Source organism: Physeter macrocephalus, chromosome 6 (genome assembly GCF_002837175.3).
Source record: "Physeter macrocephalus isolate SW-GA chromosome 6, ASM283717v5, whole genome shotgun sequence".
NCBI lineage: Eukaryota > Metazoa > Chordata > Mammalia > Artiodactyla > Physeteridae > Physeter > Physeter macrocephalus.
In genome coordinates, this window is record NC_041219.1 from 27,278,407 (window position 1) to 27,285,092 (window position 6,686).

General features: G+C 43.5%; 1 non-coding gene across 1 annotated transcript; it reads left to right on the plus strand.

Moving 5' to 3' along the window:
• The first annotated feature begins 6,186 nt into the window (after window positions 1-6,186).
• On the plus strand, window positions 6,187-6,259 carry TRNAV-CAC (transfer RNA valine (anticodon CAC)). Its single transcript has one exon. It is a non-coding gene; the product is annotated as a tRNA-Val (tRNA).
• The last annotated feature ends 427 nt before the right edge of the window (window positions 6,260-6,686 follow it).

Consider the following 6,686-nt stretch of genomic DNA (forward strand, 5'->3'; position numbering starts at 1 on the left):
TATGCGGGCCTCTCACTGTTGTGGCCTCTCCCGTTGCAGAGCACAGGCTCCGGACGCGCAGGCTCAGCGGCCATGCCTCACGGGCCCAGCCGCTCCGCGGCATGTGGGATCTTCCCGGACCAGGGCACGAACCCGTGTCCCCTGCATCGGCAGGCGGACTGTCAACCACTGCACCACCAGGGAAGCCCAAGAGCTGGGCTTTGTGATGAGAACTAGGATGGGCAGAGGAAGGCAGCTGGACCTCCCAGTAAGTGACAGGTGGGAGCCTGGGGGCACAGAGGGCCTGGAAACCTACTTGTTGCACACAAAGCTACCCAGGTGGGTAAGTTTAGCTCCGATTTTAGTGAAGCAAGTTCCCTTTGCTTCCACATGCTTGCTTAGTATTACCCCTGCTGTTCCTTGCACAGAGTGTCTAGTCTGCCCTTTTCAGTAAGCTGGTTTTTGTTGGGTTTTTTAAATGTATTACTCCAGTCCCTTTAAAGTTTCTGGGGGATAGGGGTTTTGAGGGCTACAGGGTAGCCTCAGACTTCGTGGGTGGCTTCGCAGGTATAAACAGTTTATTTGGTTCCCATGACATGTCTCTTTTAGGTCATCTACTAACATTAGCTTCTACAAGCCTGTGATTCATGTGTACGTAGCACTCCCGTATCTGCTCTCCAGATTACCCGTATCCCATCGACGGCTTCATCTGACACAGACAAAGCGTTAATTTAAGAAGGGGAGACCTTTTCTGGCACCTCCTCCGAGCCAGGAGGTGTGCTGGTGATTTATAAACGCTGCTCCACCACCTCCTCCCAGCACTTCCATGAGGTTCGTATCATCCGCCTTTACAGAAGAGCAAGGAGGAGGGCTATCTGACGTGTTCAGGTTGCACAGCCTCTCCGGGGCAGCACCGAGACACAAACTTGGGGCTTCCTCACTCTGACACCCATCTCTTTTCTCTATTTATCCTAAAGCAAAGTTGTTTCACCAGACACTGCCTAAGTGACTCAGACCCCTACCACTCTCCTCCTCCTGGCTGCTTTGGCAGTTTTAGTATATTCTGCAGTCCCTCTTCCAGGCAGAAAGGAAAGCCTAAGTCCTCAGACACTTTTCAATACCAGGGCGTCATTCAACTTCTTCCAATTCAACAAGTATTTATTAAGTATCTGCTCGGTGCCTCACTTTGCACTGGAATCAACAGCTCTGGGACCTACTGTCTGCAGGAAAGAGGAAACGTGTTATAGACTGAATGTCTGTGTCCCCCCCGCCAATTCATATATTGAAGTTCTAACCCCCAATGTGATGGTATTTGAAGAAGTAGCCTTAGATTTAGATGAGGTCATGATGGGATCAGTGCCTTCATAAGAAGAGGAGCTCTCTGTCTTCTTCAGTGCACAAAGAAGAGGTCAGGTGAGCACCCAGTAAGAAGGCAGCCATCTCCAAGCCAGGAGGGGAGCCCTCACCAAAATTACATCTGCTGGCACCCTGGTCTTAAACTTTCCAGTTCCCTGAATTGTGAGAATTAAGTGATAGTTGTTCAAGCCACTCAGTCTATGGTATTGTGCTATAGCAGCCCTTGACTGAGACTAGGGGAGAGTGGAAATGTTAGGCTTGCAGGTTCACTTCCCAGGCCAGGTCCTTGGGGCAGATATGGGAGCAGCGGATGAAGGGAGATCCCTCTGATGCACCATTTGGAAGTGTGCTACCTCTTTGGGAAAGGCCACTTAACTAAAGTAGCAGAGTTTGTCACTTTCTCTCAGGAACTCACACTTCTCTCAGCCCTTTACCATTTAAAGAGAATGTTCATAGGGCAAAACAGTTGCTGACCACCCAGGAAAGGTAGCCCTCAGGCAGTTCTCTCCGGAGTTGGGGGGGGTGGTTTGTAGCCCCTTCTGAAATCTCTGTGATGTGTTAATTTGATATAACTAACATAGAGTTTTCTATGGCAGTTACATATTAGAAAGTGAAGGACTAGATCAAAATAAGGAATCAGCTGTTTTGTGTGATATATAAGATACCAGAGCCAGATTCTTGGGTTCAAATCCTACCTCCACCACATACCAGCTGTGTGTCCTTGGGCGGCCTGTCTCACCTCTCTGTGCCACAGTGTCCTTGAAATGGGATCATAAATATATCTACCTCATGGGGCTATCAAATGAGTTAATACATATAAAGCTTTTAAAACAATGCCTGGCTCATAGCTGAATCTCAATAAATATTATATATAATATATAAATGTATATGCATACAAAGAAATTGTGTACAGAGAATCTTCAGAGTTACAGAAACAATATAAGCAAAAAACCAGTCTTCTCCTTATTGTACCTGCAGCCCCTGTCTTCCGTGTAATGTGACATAATTCCTATATCTGACGATTTGCATAAGGTGATGTTGGCTTAACTGTTGGGTCACCTGAAGGGTGTTATTAACTCCTTGTGTCGTGAAATAATAATTTAAATCTAGGACCTAAAAGGTAGAATAGCAAGTTTGGGAAACAAAGATGTGTTCCTCTTATTTCTTTTTGTCTTGTTCCTTATGGAGTTTGGTACAAAGAAATGTAATTCAGTCTCTTGCCAAGTTCGTGCTTGTTTTTTGTGCACAAGTCAATGTGGTGGGCCTTGGCCACAGGGATAAATCCAGCTAGATCTCCAGCCTCAAGGAGCTCCTGCCCTGGCATTTAGCAACTCAGTATACAACAATGGCACATGGTCTCGATTTGTCCTAGAGGATCTGGGGACAGAAGCATCCCCATAAGGAAAGATCAAAGTGGAGGATCAGGTGAAATCATATTCATATCTTCGTCAAGACCCTCCATATATCCTCCCCTTATATAGCACATGCTCAATGCCAAGCTCTTGTCTAAGTATTGATACTTTACACATATTAACTCACTGTAGCTTATAAGAACCCATGAGAAGATGTTAGTGTCCATCAGTAAGTACAATGTAAAATGGAAACTGCAAAATGTGATGAAAATATTAATGCTTATAAGTTAGAGTTAAAAGACAGAGGAACTGAATTTAGATACAATACCCTCATCCAAGCTCAAAATTATGAAAAAAAGAAGTCATCATTTCACAAAAATGCCTCAAGTGTCACTCCATTTCTAAGGTACCATGGAAGCCATGAAAACCAGGACCATTAAAAATAATAATAATTGGGGAATTGCCTGGTGGTCCAGTGGTTAGGACTGTGTGCTTCCATTACAAGGGGCATGGGTTCAATCCCTGGTCAGGGATCTAAGATCCCATAAGCCACACAGCACAGCCAAAATAATAAAAAGAATCATAATAATAATAATTGGATTAATACGATTTATGGAACATCTACTGTGATCCAAAATTGCATGTGTTTAATGTTTGTGCATAACCTAGTGCTTAGGAATGGACTCTGGACTCACACTACTTGGATATCTCAGGTATGCAATTACTACCTATGGAACTTTGAGAAGTTTCTTAACCTCTCCCCATCTCAGTTTCCTCATCTGTAAAATGGGGATAATAATTGTACCTACCTCATAGGGTTGTTGTAGGATTAATTAAGTTAGTATATATAAAAACACACAGAACAGTGCATAACACTTAGTAAAAGCAATAGAAGTGATTGCTGTTATTATTAAAATATCACAACATCCTTGTTGTTATTATACATTTTTACATAAATGTTATTATACATTTTTACATGTTTATATAGACGATTAAGTCAACCTGTACCAGGTGACCCACCCAGAATGTAGCAGGGTAAAGATTCAAACTTAGGTGTGTCAGATTCTACAGCCTGGGCTCTGAATGGGCCCATGGTGACCTTTACTCCCACTTGTAGCAGAGGGAAGTCAGACACATGCTGATGAAGTCCACTGTCTCACGGTGCACAGAAAGGCCATAACCCTTGGCATGCTCAGTTGCAACTCTCCCTGACTTTTGCCCACTTGAAGAGCCAGTCCCAAGGCAGTCTAGGGCAAAGGGGGAGGGCAAAGGGGTGGGGTAAAGGCCTTCTAGTTGGGATAGCAACAGAAAGAGTTCAGCCAACACACTGGTTTGGGGTGGGGCACGGTTGCTTATCACTAAGGAATCAGTGCTAAAGGCTACTACAGATGAGAACCAGAGCTTTATAATCAAACAGGCCTAATCACTGCTGGGATCAGAGTGTACTGCAGGCTGGTCAGATTCCCTAGACAACAAACTTGACTGTCCATAAACATCCCCTCCAGGCAGAAGGAAAGATAAGACAGGATGCCAGGGACAGAGACATTTCCTTTAGAGTCTCCTTAGGGGGTGAACAAGCTCAGGAAGTTGGATTTGGTATGTGACATTTTCATGCCTCTCTTTGACATATGTGTTCCCTCTCCTCTTAGAAGAGTTAACAATGCTTATGAACTCCAAGTGCCATCTTCCAAACACCTTTGGATCCTAGCCAATCACCAAAACGGAAGAGATATTCACATGAGACTAATTAAAATACACAGATAATGGAAGAGAGCTCCATTGGTACATTTCCTAGATGTGCAACTTTTGATTTCATGATGACTTTAGAAGTCGTTAGACATACCTTTATCTTGCCATTAAATATATCTGGTATCTTTGTTGAAAAATCATTAGTTATTTTGCAAATTTGTATGCTTTCAAAAGTATATTATTGTAACTTTAATAAATAAATGAGTTTAGGGTTAAAAACACAACAACTCTCTTGGAAAGGCGTGGGTAGGGGGTGGGAGAGAGGCCCAGCAAACAGAAATAAAACAGTTGTTATGAATCATCCTTTCATTAATCCCGGGGTGTTAGGGGGAGCACAGTGGACACACCATGGCCTTAAGCCCACTCAGAAAGACCTGCATTCAAATCCTAGCTCTATCCTTTGTGTGTGACCTTGGGCAGATTCCATGAGCCTCCCGTCCTTATCTGCAAATGAAGATAACAATATCTAGCTCTGATGTCTGTTTTGAGGAGTAGATGAGATGGTGCATGACAAGTGCTTAATCTTATGTATGGCCCAGTCTTGGCTCAAAAATGTTACTTTTCTTTCTCCTATACCCCACCTCCTCTTAAATATCCTTCCCCAAGGCACAGTCACCTGTACTTTTTGTTGTACCCACAGCTGATTTGTTTCTCTCAATTTTTTTCCCTGGATCTTAGAGCAGTGATCAGGTGCTCGGTAAACATCCGTCCATCCAGACTTGGTTATGCTGTAACTTATGTGCTTGCTGTGAGCTCCTGGGGACAGGAGCTGTGCCAGCCACCAGGCATAGCTGTGTTACTAAGTGTGGCCCTTCCCATCTTGCAAGGTGCACAAACACATCCATCTTCAGCAGCCAGGCAGGTGACACAAATCAGCTGAATTAAAATAACAAGAATGGTAAAGTCTGTGAGAAATGGAAGAGCGTCCCCCACAGCAGTCACTCCAATTCAACTAAACAAAACACACTTTTTTTGGCCAAACAAAACCATCTGCCCCCAGGATCTGCACCTCTGGCCACGAATTTGCCACCATAAACAGAGCTTTGCAAGTCACACATATTTTCTTATACATGTTCTCATATGATATTTCAGCAATCCTCTGAAGTAAGCATTGTTGAGTTAACCTTACAGGCATCTGACAGAGAGAGAAACTGAGGCTCAAATACCGTGATTTGTCCAAATCAAACCTAGCTAATTAGTGGCTGACCAGGGATTTGAAGCCACATCTTCTAACATCAGTCCGGGACTCCTGCTTCTCTTTACACCACATACTGTACTTGATGTGCTGTGGTTTTTCACGCCCTTAGATCTTCTGGGACAAAACCCAAACCCCGTCAAAAGGTTAAACCTGTGTCAGGTTTATATTCCCACGTCCACCATGAGTCATAGTCCATCTAAAATTCTGACCCAGGTGCCCCTGAAAACAGGGCATTCTTTGCAACCATAGGAACATGTTTTACCCAAGCTGTCCGCACCAGGAGTTAGGCAGAGGGGTGCCAGGAAGAATGGTGGGAGGAGCTCTGCTCCTGAATAGGAATGAGGAAGCAGGTTCCTAGTATCAATGTGAAGAATCTTCAGAGGGACTTGAGTTTGTACAAGGAGCAAGAAAAACAAGGTAGAATCATAACAATTAGAGTAAACAAGCATCTGATTTCTCTAGGCTAGTGTTGTCCAATAGAAATAAAATGTGAGCCACACATATAACTTTACATTTTCTAAGTAGTCACATTTAAAAAGTAAAAAGAGGACTTCCCTGGTGGTCCAGTGGGTAAGACTCCGTGCTCACAATGCAGGGGGCCCAGGTTTGATCCCTGGTCAGGGAACTAGATCCCGCACGCATGCTGCAACTAACAGTCCCCATGCCGCAACTAAGAAGCCCCCATGCCGCAAACAAAGATGCCACAACAGAGATCCTACATGCTGCAACTAAGACCCGGCATGGCCTAAATAAATAAATAAATAAATTTAAAAAGTAAAAAGAAACAAGAGAAATTAATTTGAATACTACATTTCATTTAACTCAATATATCCAAAACAGCATAATTTCAACATGTAATAATCAATATAAAATTATTAATGAGCTACTTTGCATTCATTTTTTTTCTTACAAAGTATTTGAAATCCCATATGTATTTCACATATACAGCTCAACTCATTTACTCTATAGCCACATTTTGAGTGCTCACCAGTCACATGTGGCTAGTGGCTGCCATACTGAACAGCACATATCTAGGCCAAAGAAACTCCTAA